The sequence below is a fragment of the Macrobrachium nipponense genome, chromosome 48 (assembly GCF_015104395.2).
Source record: "Macrobrachium nipponense isolate FS-2020 chromosome 48, ASM1510439v2, whole genome shotgun sequence".
NCBI classification, from domain to species: domain Eukaryota; kingdom Metazoa; phylum Arthropoda; class Malacostraca; order Decapoda; family Palaemonidae; genus Macrobrachium; species Macrobrachium nipponense.
The window spans coordinates 20810119-20822412 of record NC_087223.1 but is presented as its reverse complement, the minus strand read 5'-3'; the positions used below and the strand labels follow the sequence as shown (position 1 = coordinate 20822412).

General features: G+C 51.1%; 1 protein-coding gene and 1 pseudogene across 1 annotated transcript in view; one reads left to right on the top strand and one right to left on the bottom strand.

The window, feature by feature from the left end:
• LOC135205112 (uncharacterized) overlaps window positions 1–12294 on the top strand; it is a 298672-nt gene that overhangs the window by 201819 nt on the left and 84559 nt on the right. The window lies entirely within an intron of this gene.
• Window positions 1–12294, bottom strand: part of LOC135204978 (dnaJ homolog subfamily A member 1-like) — a 70703-nt pseudogene that overhangs the window by 17291 nt on the left and 41118 nt on the right.

Sequence of the window (12294 nt, the reverse complement as noted above, 5' to 3'; positions counted from 1 at the left end):
GCCACTTCGCGAGAAAAGCCTCTCGCTCTGACAAGTCTTTCGATAGTCGAAAGGCAGTCAGAGCGAGAGCGGGGAGGTTTTGATGGTACCTCTTGAAGTGTGGTTGTCTGAGAAGATCCGTCCTTCTTGGTAGGGATCTTGGAAAGTCTACGATCCACTCTACCACCTCCGTGAACCAATCCTGGGCCGGCCAAAAGGGGGCTATTAACGTCATCCTCGTCTCCTTTGACGCCACAAACTTTTTCATTACTAATCCCAGGATTTTGAAAGGGGAAAGCATATACGTCTACTCGAGCCAATTTAGCAGGAAGGCGTCTACCATAAGTGCTCTTGGATCTTCCACGACCGAGCAAAAGACTGGTAGCCTTTTGGAAATGAATGTTGCGAAGAGATCCACATGAGGTGTCCCCCACAGCGACCAGAGATCTAGACACACTTCCTCGTGTAGGGTCCACTCTGTATGAAGGACCTGGTTCCTCCTGCTGAGTCTGTCCGCCCTCACATTCTTTACTCCCTGTACGAACCTTGTCAGCAGGGAGATGTTCCTGTGGGACGTCCAAAGCAATAGGTCTCTCGTCAGTTCGTAAAGGAACGAGGAGTGAGTCCCCCCCTGTTTCCGAATGTAGGCAAGTGCGGTGTGTGTCCACGTTTACTTGCACTACTTTGTTCGACACCAGAGGTTCTAGACTCTTCAAAGCCAGATGCACGGCGAAGAGCTCTTTGCAGTTTATGTGCCAAGTCACCTGTGCTGGTTCCCAGGTGCCTGACACCTCTTCTGAGCCTAATGTCGCTCCCCAACCTTTCTCCGATGCGTCGGAGTACAACACTAGGTCTGGGTTCTGTGTTTTTAGAGAGATCCCTTTGTTCTCTTCCAGAGGGGCAACCACCACACTCCAGGTGCGATTTTATCTCCACTGGAATAGGAAAAACGTCCGAAAACTGTCCGGTTTTCCAGCTCCAAGACTTCTTGAGGAAGAATTGAAGCGGACGTAAATGCAGTCTTCCTAGTGGGAAGAACTGTTCTAGCGAGGAAAGGGTCCCTAGAAGGCTCAACCATTCCCTCGCCGACGTATGTTCCTTCCCTAAGAAGAGAGAGACTATCCGCAAACCTTTTGCGATTCTCTCTTGCGAAGGAAATACTCGAAAACCCCGAGAATCCATCCGAATCCCCAGATAGACTAGGTCCTGTCTGGGGGATCAGCTGAGACTTCTCGAGGTTGCACGAGCAATCCCAGCGCTTTGATCAAATCTAGCGTTAACTTTAGGTCCTCCAAGCACTGTCTCTCTGATCTGGCCCTGATGAGCCAGTCGTCCAGATACAGAGAGATATTTACTCCTTTGAGGTGAAGAAACCTCGCCACATTCTTCATCAGGCTTGTGAAGACCTGAGGAGCTGTGGACAGGCCGAAACACAAGGCTCTGAACTGAAAGATCCTTCCCCCCCGTCATGAAACGGAGGTACTTCTTCGATGAAGGGTGGATCGGGACGTGAAAGTAGGCGTCCTGGAGATCTAGAGACACCATCCAATCTCCTTGTCGTAATGACGCTAGGACTGAAGCAGAAGTCTCCATGGAGAACTTCTCCTTCTGAACAAATTTGTTCAGAGAGCTGACGTCCAGTACTGGTCTCCAGCCTCCCGAGGCTTTCGCAACCAGAAAAAGGCGATTGTAAAACCCCGGGGAGTTTTGATCCAGTACTAGTTCTATCGCTCTCTTGTCCCACATTTGTTCCACCATCGATCGAAGAGTATCTCTCAGCACAGGATCCTTGTACTTGGCTGATAGTTCCCTTGGTATTGACGTTAGGGGAGGAGTGTTCAGGAAAGGGATACGATATCCCTTCCTTATGATAGCCAATGAAGACGCGTCTGCGTTTATCAGTGTCCAGGCTTCCACAAATCCCAGGAGCCTGGCACCTACTGGTGCTTGGAGGAGAGAATCTTCATTTTCCCTTTTTAAAGGACGAAAGGCAGACCTACCTCTCTTCTCCGAGCCTTCCTTCTTGCGGGAGAGGTCTGGAGGTCGGACCACCTCGAAAGGGCTGAACAGATGTACTAGGTCCTTTCTTGTCAGATGCAGAAACAGGTTTCTTCTTTCTTGCTGACTGCGTCAGAAGATCCTGAGTCGCCTTCTCAGTTAAAGAATGCGCAATGTCCTTTACTAACTGAGAAGGGAACAAAAAGTCAGATAGAGGCGAATACAGTAGAGCTGCCCTCTGAGCGTGTGGAGACTGCCTTGGTTAAGAAGGCCCCATATACAGTCCTCTTCTTTAGAAGACCTGCTCAAATAATGATGAGATTTCAAAAGAGCCATCCTGTACCGCTTTGTCAATACAAGACAATATGCATAACAGGGCTTCAGGTTCGATTCCTTCCGAATCATGGGCTTTCTTGGACATCCACCCCAAGGGACCAATCAAAGAAGTTGAAGACTTCCAATAGATGAAAGAGTCCCTTGAGGAGATGGTCCAGCTCAGAAATTCCCCACGTAATTCGTGCAGAATTGAGACCTTGTCGACGTGAAGCGTCAACTAAGGTCGAAAAATCTGCTTCCGATGTAGAAGGGAGAGCAATACCCATATTCTCTCCCGTGCTGATACCAAATGCCTCTTTTCCCAGCTAATCTTGCTGGAGGCATGCAGAAGACTGTTCTCACTAAGTCTTTCTTAGACTTGATCCATGAGTCTAAGGATTGTAAGGCCCTCTTCATCGAAATGGTGGCTTCATTTTGAGAAAAGACGAAGGCTTCTTCGTCTTAGCACTCGAAAAGAGAGAGCGCGGAGAAGGAGGAGCGGCAGGAGTCAACTCGTCTCCATACTCCTCAAGAAGCAAGGTAGTCAAAACCTTATAGTTCGACAGTCCTTCTCTTCCCTGATATTCATCATCCGAGTTTTCTTCCAACTCGGGATCTACATGAGTCTCCGCTCTCCTTTCCGTACGTTCCTCTTCTGGAGGAGACAAACTCCTAATAGGAGAGCTAAGGGAATGATAATCTTTCCTCTTTCCCGCTTTAATAGTCTTGGAAGACGCCACAAGCTCAGGCTTCTCTTGAAAATTAGAAGACGCTTCCCGCTTGAATGACGCTTCACGTTCGCCAAGCGTCCTGGCTGAGTCCCGCTTACTTGTCTGCTGACGTCTTCTCGCTTACTTGTCTCTGACGTCTTGAGCGCTTCCGCCTGGAAGACGCTCCGCTCTCCAAAGGCGTCCTACTTGGCGTCACAATATTGGTCGGGGCGTCACGTCTATGATCCGTTTTCAATGACGCTTCATGTCTAAAAGACGTCTTACGTCTCTCTGGCGTTACGAAACTTTCGTAAGCCACCGTTCTCGTTCTCGAACCCGAAGCTTCTGTAAGGCGTTTAGCAGCTTCACGTCTGCATGACGCTTCTCGTTTAGCAGGTGAGAGAGGACGAGACTTCTTAATTGGAAGCGCCACGTCTTTCCTACGAGGCGCTAAAACTCCCACTAGCGAGGACAGTTGCTCTTGAACTGCCATAATTATCCTCCTTGACGCTTCTCCCACGTCCACTGCATGACGCCTTTCGTCATCACTCGGGGGAGAAGAAGGAAGGGTACTTCTGCCGTACTCGTCAGGTGACGCTGACGCCACCTTCGCTTTCTTAATAGAAGAGGGAGCGTATCTGAGAAGCGCTCTGGGCTCGAATCTATTTCAGGTTCTTTCATATGACGCTTCAGCGGTCGTCGACAAGTTCGACTCCTTCCACCCTCGTTTAGGTGAGGGAGAGGGAGAGGACGAGAAACACTCACGAAGGACGCTTTTCCTATAGCGCCCTTGAGCCGCCTGCCACGAAGCAGAGCTAGCTGAAGGGACGTCTGACCGTTGGGGATTCCCCACGACCTCCTTAAGGCTTTCGACTTTCCTTCTCCTCTGGCATGGGAGCTTGGAAGAGGTCTAGGCCTGGGAGCGTCGCAGGGACGATCAAACGCTCCACAACACTGGGAGAACTCACTTCACTATAATGCTCACTTTCACTAGCCTTACCTTGGAAGTCAGCCATCTTGGACTTCATGTCTCTAATTGTAGCTTTCAGATTGGCGATTTCCGAGGCCGAATCCGAAAGAGCACTCTGAGAATGAGATACATAGGGAGAATCTAAATCAGTAGGATTAGAATTATCCGTGAAAGGCTCCATAGGCCTTGAACTCACACCTTTCAGACGTCTAACCCTATCCCTCTCTAACTTCTTCAAATAAGAAGTCAAAGTCTTCCACTCTTCTGCATTTAATCCCTCGCATTCCTTACAAGTATTATTAGCAGAACACTGAAACCCCCTACATTTACGGCATACAGTGTGAGGATCAACCGAAGCTTTCGGTATCCTCACCCTGCAGCCTACATTCACACACATTCTCACACTCACATTTTTGAATCAGACATACTGAGAAAATCCAAAAAGAGTTATCCAAAACAGTCCACAGTAGCGAATGCCAAAACACGATCCAGATACGTCACCAAAAAGCCGAGAAACGATGATCAAAGGATGAAATATGAATCTAAGTCAGGAGGTAATAGCAACAATGTTGATACCACCGGCGACAGAGAAAATATGATAGAAAACACGGGGATGGTTCCTAGTCCTGCGCCCAGGGCAGGCCGGTAGATCACCTGACCTACCTGTAGCGAGTGGCGCGAAATTTGAATTTCTGTCGGGGACGACGGAGTCTTAGCTATGTATATATCTGACAGGTAAGTTGATTGTATGAAAATGCAATTTTCGACAAATTGTCATTTGTTCCGATACGTAATACAAACCCTCGGTCCTTTAACAATAGGAAGACTCACTTCTTGGTGGGAGGAATCTGAGTCTTTTTGGTGAACAGACTGGTGTTCGTCCAACCCTGGAGTGCCTCCCTGGTCGTAAGAGCAAGGGAGGGATCCAAACCTCTGTCCGATTGATCGGGGTGTGCACCGCAGGATCAATGGTCAGACCTCTGGGCCAAGTACTAAGAGAGAGGCAAGCGTATCTCTTCGTACCAGCAAGCAAGAACTTGTTCCTGTTTGCAAGAGACGATCATAAAATGATGGGATGGGTGTCTCAAATTGGCATCCACTTCCTCCCCCTTGTTGGAGGAAGTGGTGGATATTACTCCTATCCCTACTGAAAGGGATAGGATGGTGCTCTATTGAGTAGCTCACCTGCATCTCGTCCTTACCCAGCAGGGTGACGACCGTGTCCCTCTACCCAGAGGTAGAGGGAAGAAAAAGAGTGGGAAGAGGAGCCAGTCACACTCTCATTCCTCATCCATTCTTACGGTCACACCAGGACTCGATGCTGTTCAGCCTGCGAGGGTCTGGGTTAACTACACAACGTGTTGAGCAACCACCACGGTTCCCAAGGAAAAAGATCCAAGGAACTGTGGGCAATATCCCGAAGGTAGAAGGAGGTGCATGCGGTCCGGTTGACCAGGCGCCTGCCTTCATTACCTGCGCCACGGAGAAGTTCTTGCGGAACGCGAGAGAATGATGAAGAGGCGTCCACACTCATCCTGGGTGTCGAGTTTCTTCAGACAGCTCCGTCGCGCCTTCAACAGGACAAGCAGCATAGCCTTCGTATCGGAGGCGGTGAAGTCCATTAGGGAGGGTATTGTGAAGGACTCGAACCAATCGTCAGTTTTACCGAAGGGTTCTGAGTCTTCGCTACGAAGATCGGTACGAAATCGAGCGTCACAAATCCCATCCCTTTGTGCTTGACTTCTCGAGAGAAGTCATGCAGTTACCTAAGACGAAAAGAAAGGGGAATAGTCATATGACCTATCCCTCTTCTCGACTTTGGTTATGTACAGTACTCATACTGACAAGCTATTAAGACGAAGTAATGATTGCTCTGGAACAACCGAACTAAGTCCACAGCATAGTTCGTAACTGACTCGGGCGCTCTGACAGCTGCCGACTGACTGGTTCGGAATCAGTAGAGGCAAGTTGTCCAAGCATCCGGGTAAGTCACGTGACCTTCGCCCTTTAAAGAGTTATGCCGAGAGACTAAACAAATAAAATATTTGTTAGTCACCGATGCCGGACGGCGCGGCGATGATTCTCTTAATGCATAAGCTCAAAAGGCGAAAGTCAATTGCCTTCAAAAAGACCGAGGTCCCTGATGGCAAGAAAATCTCATAGACGTTGAATCTCAGCTTAAGGAGAAACAACACTATGTGACGTTGAAGACGAAGGTAGGCAATGAATGCAACCTACGTCTTCTAGCTGAATCGAGAGAAGGAATCTCAAGATTCTAAACCTGTGCTTACAAATGACTGAAAATGCTAACCGCCATTTCATTGCTGTCCGTTGTGCAATGAAAGCGGGCGTTCTTCAGTAATGAAACACAGGGGAGAGCCGCCTGAAGAACTGCTTCTCATGGGCTGAACGTTTGGAAGTAGAGCTGGCAGGTGTGGGAGTAGGCGATGTCTTTCAATACATCTGCTAATCCGGGGTGAACAATGAACAATTGCACACCTCCGAATACAAGATATTTTGAGGACAAACTCAGATTCCGCAAAAATCATTCGCATTATCGATATACGATGCAGCAAGAGACTATTACAGAATTCTGTTACCGTGCGGTAAACAGAAAGATGAGAGTCGAAAAGATATCTCTGTTTAAAATTCTCGCAATACCGAAGACGATGAATACTAGCGTCACAGCAGTAGATGGTCATTCATGTATGCGAGAATCCCGTTAATCAGAGACTTAGTCCGTGATTGTTGGGCAGAGATACGGTTGGTATTCAATCAAAAGCAGGTGAGAAAGACTTAACCAACCGTCCATCTCAAAGCGGCAGCTGGTACTGAAATGCCTCGGGCAATTCAATACGCAGTAGCTGTCCGCTGACTCGTCATCCTGAGTTGCCAAGTAATCCTTTCCACGAAGAAATGCGTTCGGCTAGAAACCACCGAGCATAAAAAGATATGCTCGAGCAATTATATTTATGCGAAACGAATTTCGGTAAATATAAAAAGCTTAAATGGTGTTGTTGTGACAACACCATAAGTATATAAAATTGAAACTGGAAACTCCTGGGCGGTTGCAGGCAACCCGAGTTGCAGTTCAATTAGAATACTTTTCGTCTAAGTCGCAATCCGTAGAATAACCAGGATATGCGCCTACCCCTCGGACCATTCAACTGCTTAGCAGAATCATGTCGCGAGGTTAATATACGTAGTATATTTGTAGGATTCTGAACAACGATCTCCATCCTAAATTCTTTCCTTCAAGAAAACAAAATAAAGATTGGAGATCGACCACCTTCGGTCTCTATCAAAGAGAGTGAAGAAGTCTTCCTCGAAGGAAAGCTTCAATGGTGAACAGAATACTAAGACGATAGTTCAAGCCAAACTGGATATTCCCGTCCGTTCTTCTCTATTCCAGGTGGTCGCCTACTGTGAGATAGTCTTCTTTCAGCAGCAGTCTTCTTCCTAATGCTAGAAATTCCAGGAATTCGAGCATAGGCGAGGTTCCCGATTATCGTGTAACATATCGGGGATTCTCGTCTCGCTCACTTTGGACCGTGGTCTCGCCTAAGTGTTTTGGGGATCGTAAGAAACTCTAACACTCTGAATGCGCTAGAAATTCCGTAGAATTCTAAGCAGTCTGCGAAACCCCCGACGAATTCGTCAAACGATATCGGCTGGTGGTCCTCTCGATTCCGTAGAAATCGAGAATGGGGCAGGATCCCTCCTCAACGACCGGGGCTTACGTCAGGTAGGACCCGAAGGTCCCCCCGGTAGCGCAGTCCCCAACGTGAATCCTACAGAGAAATCTCTGTTGGATCCCTCCCCTTTCCCTCGTAGCCGTAAGGAGAGAGGGAATGGGGGAGGAATTGGATACTCGCTCGCCTTCCCAGTGGAACTAGCAGTTGGAGAAGAGTAGGAGCAGCCATCGCCTTGCGGCGATGGCCTCTCAGAGTCTGGGAAAACGTTATCGTCAGGAGAAAACGTTTTCCCGAGGAGGGTTACGAACTCTCACTGTAGGTAAGGGTCTGCCGCCACTGTGAACGTCATCTGGATGGGGCTGATCGACACCTGACAGGAGAGAGCCGATACCGTCCTCCGACTCATTCCAGTCCTCGTCGAGGTCGAAACCTCTCAGGAGGACCGAAGGAGTATTTAAATACGGTGTCCGAAGACACGTAGAAACGCCGCTGTCGCAGTAGAGGAGGTGGAAGTAGCTTGATCGACCGGCCAGAACTGAGAGAGCCTTCTTGTCCGAGACGAGAGACTCTGGTTCAAGACAGGATCGGCAAGCTCCGATCGCGGCAAACCCACCGTCGGTTTGGGTTCCCTCTCGGGCCCCAAAACGACTCGAGCAGAGACATGGGCTCTGCTGGTGGGAGCGGCGATCCTTCCCCCAGGTCGTTGTGCTGACGAATCAGTGCAATAACCTGGGCAAAGTTACTCTGAATCTCGGAAGTTACAGCGTCTTGAGGAGTAGGACCATCCAGTCCCTCCAACAAGAGCAGCTCCCAGGACCCTCCTCCTTCAGCAGAAGGACCAGCAACAGATCCCTGACAGTTGCCTCCAATCACTTGCGCGTACGTCCTGGTTGGTCCTAAGACCATACCTGGCACGTGCGGCGTCGTGACGGGATCGTGAGCGGCGCATCTCTCACGATCACTCCTATATACCTCGCTCTTCCTGGCGTATGCCGAGGAAGTTGAAGGTATCGGAGAGACAGAACTGACGCTACCCCCTCCCCCCTCTGTCTGTCGCCTCCAATCACTTGCGCGTACGTCCTGGTTGGTCCTAAGACCATACGTGGCACGTGCGGCGTCGTGAAGGGATCGTGAGCGGCGCACCTCTCACGATCACTCCTAGCTACCTCGCTCTTCCCGGTGTAGCCCGAGGAAGTTGAAGGTAGTGGAGAGACAGACCTGACGCTCCCCCCCCCCCGCTCGCTGGCAGGACCAGCGTACGTGGGGGGCTGCAGCCGATCACCAACCCGCGGTGGGGATCGATCTGCAGGCCTGGCCGTGCCGCTCACCTGTGGCGAGCGGCTCGACTGAGCACGTCGACCCCGGTCCCGTGCGTCAGACGAGCTGCTGCTGGTCACCGTATCCGCCCGGTCCCTGTGGGAGCGGCGGTCAGGTGACCTGCAGAGCTCACTTTCGCGGTGAGACCGGTGAGCGTCCTCGCGGCACGTCAAACCGCGGCTGGTACCGTCGGTCGAGGGGACCTGGGGGACCCCTTCCCAGCCTCAACCCGTGGCCGGTCAGAGACCGTCACGTCCACCCGAGGTACCGGCTGGTCGCTACGAGAGCGGCCGCTGGCCTGGCGAGAGTCACCTGAGCGGCTCTCGACAGTCTTCTGCTCCGTGCCTCGGTCATGACGCTGAGCGAACTCAGGCGTCTTAACTTTGGCTGCACGGTCACCCGAAGGAGACCGTACACTCGGAACTTCTCGCGGACGAGAAACCGAGCCGGTACCTGGCTTTAGCAGCAGAGCTGCCAAGACCAGGCGAGGGTGTACCAGCGGTAGCCAGCACACCCTTGGTCCCCGTCTTCTTCTTCTTCTCAGAAGGGGAGACGGGCCCCGTTCCCGAAGGAACAGGAGGACCAGCAGAAGAACCCCCCCCCGTCACACCGGAGTGTGACGAGCCCTTCGAAGTTCCCGAAGGAGTCTTCTTAGGGGGAATATACCAAATCCCGGTTACCAGCTGGTCGCTGCGAGAGCGGCCGCTGGCCTGGCGAGAGTCGCCTGAGCGGTTCTCACCAGCCTTCTGCTCCGTGCCGTGGTCTTGGCGGCGAGCGAACTCTGGCGCCGAAACTTTGGCTGCACGGTCTCCCGAGGAGAGCGTACACTCAGGGATCTCCCGCGAACGAGAGACCGAGCCGGAACCTGGCGTAGCGGCATCGCCGCTAGCACCAGGCGAGGAAGTACCAGAGCTAACCGATACTCCTCTGGTCCCCGTCTATCTCTTCCTTACGGAAGGGGAGACGGGCCCCGCTCCCGAAGGAGCAGGAGGACCAGCAGAAGGACCCCCCGTCCCACCGAGGTGGGACGGGCCCTTAGGAAGTTCCCGAAGGAGACTTCTTAGGGGGGGGAGGCAAGCCTTCTTCTTCTTCGGCTTATGGGCCATTAGAAGTCGAAGGGGAAGAGGCAGCAAACAGACGAAGACGAAGATGACACCTTCCTCTTCTTCGTCAGCTCACGCAGGACAGTCGTCAGGTCCTCCATCCAGGCCGGAGCCGGGCCTATTGCCGAAGCAACATGGCCCGACTGCACCTGTCTGGAAGGACCTGGGACTGGGAAGACACACCATGGCAGGACCAGCATGGACAGGCGCAGGAACCAGGAGCGACTGGAACAGCAACCAGCTCAGGAGCGGCAGGAACAGCGGCAGCGGTAAACACAGAAGGGACAGCCAAGCCAGTAGCGGGAACCGCATCAGAGACAGGTACGGCAGGCCCAGCCATCGCCTCGTAGAATCCTCGGCAGCCAGCGGGAACCTGGTACTGGCGGCCGGTCCAGGGGAGCGAGCTGCTGGAACAGCGGAAGTCTGGGGCAGGGCAACACGAAGAAAACACAGGCGGCGGCGGCATACCCCTCCTCGGTACGGCGGCGACCGGCCCTAGAAGCGGCAGACGGCGTCACCGACCCAGCATGGGGAGTGTAGACCAGCGGGGGGAAGCAGCATAAGCGGCCGTGAAGGTTGTAGTGGAGACCACTCCAAGGTCACCGCCCCAGACCTCGCTAGACGCTACAGCAGATCGTGGATGCTAGGCACGCCCTGCAGCCGCAGTGGCCCATACCTGTCCAAGGTCGTCTCCCACGGATGTAGCACCTGCGGTAGCACAGACAGATTAGTAAGAGGGGTTCCTCACGCAGGGGGGGGGCGGGGGGGGGAGACATGCCCCACCCCGAAGACGGAAGGAAGACCCCAAAAACAAAATACGAGGAAGCTGAGCGGGGGGGCAGGAAAGAAGACGAAGAATCGGATACCAAGGGAGTCGCGGGAGAGCTTTCCGACGACTTCCTGGCAGACCTTCGCTTCCCCTACCCCCGCACAGCAGTGAAATGTAATATGAAAATGAAACAGAATACTGCACTTGCGATTACATTCATAGAACTTAAAGGGGGAAAGATCAATTCCCGGGTAAGAGCGGAAACTTGATCCATAATAATATGATGCTATCATAAATATATATAAAAATGAACAATACTGCACTTGCTATTTTCACTTTCCACAGCAATAAATCGTAAGGATTAATTCCCTGGGTAGAGCGGAAATTGATCCAAAATTAAATTTGATGCAATTAATAAATGAAAATGAAAAGAAAACTGCATTGCGAATCCACTTTCATTGCATTCTATTCATACAAAATAAGAGGTTCGTGCCGAGCGCAATCAAGCTCTCGGCACGAACGCACAGGGCAAAAATATAATGAAAAAGAGTACTTACATCTTTCAATTACACACTTTCGCCCAAAATACATGACTCGGCGCGAGTGCGCCCAGCCCTCGGCACCGAGACATAATTCAAGGGTTCAATTCATGAAAAGAGCGGAAATCGCCGTCTCTACGGCGATAGCTCCATGTTGATTCATAATTAAGTAATGAAAATGAAAACAGTGTACTTACAGTTTCATTTTCAAGTCAAACAAACCATTAGTAGACACAATATAAACAAAGCATACGACGATGAAGCGGGCAGAGAGCGATGACGAACACGTCCTTCACATCCGCGGCCGAAAGCAAAAGTGATTCTTCACCTCTCGGGCGCGCGCGCGCGCACGATCGGACAAGCAGTTAACTAACCGTTCTCCCCTTGTTCGAAGCTTACGACCGTCCCAGCTGCCGCTAGTTACCTTCCTATTGTTAAAGGACCGAGGTTTGTATTACGTATCGGAACAATGACAATTTTCGAAATTGCATTTTTTCCTAACTATACAAACCTGAGGTCCTTTACATATAGTCCCACCTCATACCACCCCTCACTCTGCAACTTTTTGCATGGGCCTAAAGCAAAAATGACAATTTGTCGAAAATTGCATTTTTCCTAACTATACAAACCTGAGGTCCTTTAACAATAGGAAGTAGCTAGCGGCAGCTGGACGGTCGTAAGCTTCGACAACGGGGAGAACGGTAGTTAACTGCTTGTCCGACAGTCGCGCGCCGCGACTGACTGGGAGGTAAACAAATCACTTTTGCTTTTGGCCCATGCAAAATACACAGAGTGAGGGGTGGCATGAGGAGGGACTATATGTAAAGGACCTCAGGTTTGTATAGTTAGGAAAAATGCAATTTTCGACAAATTGTCATTTGTTCCGATACGTAATACAA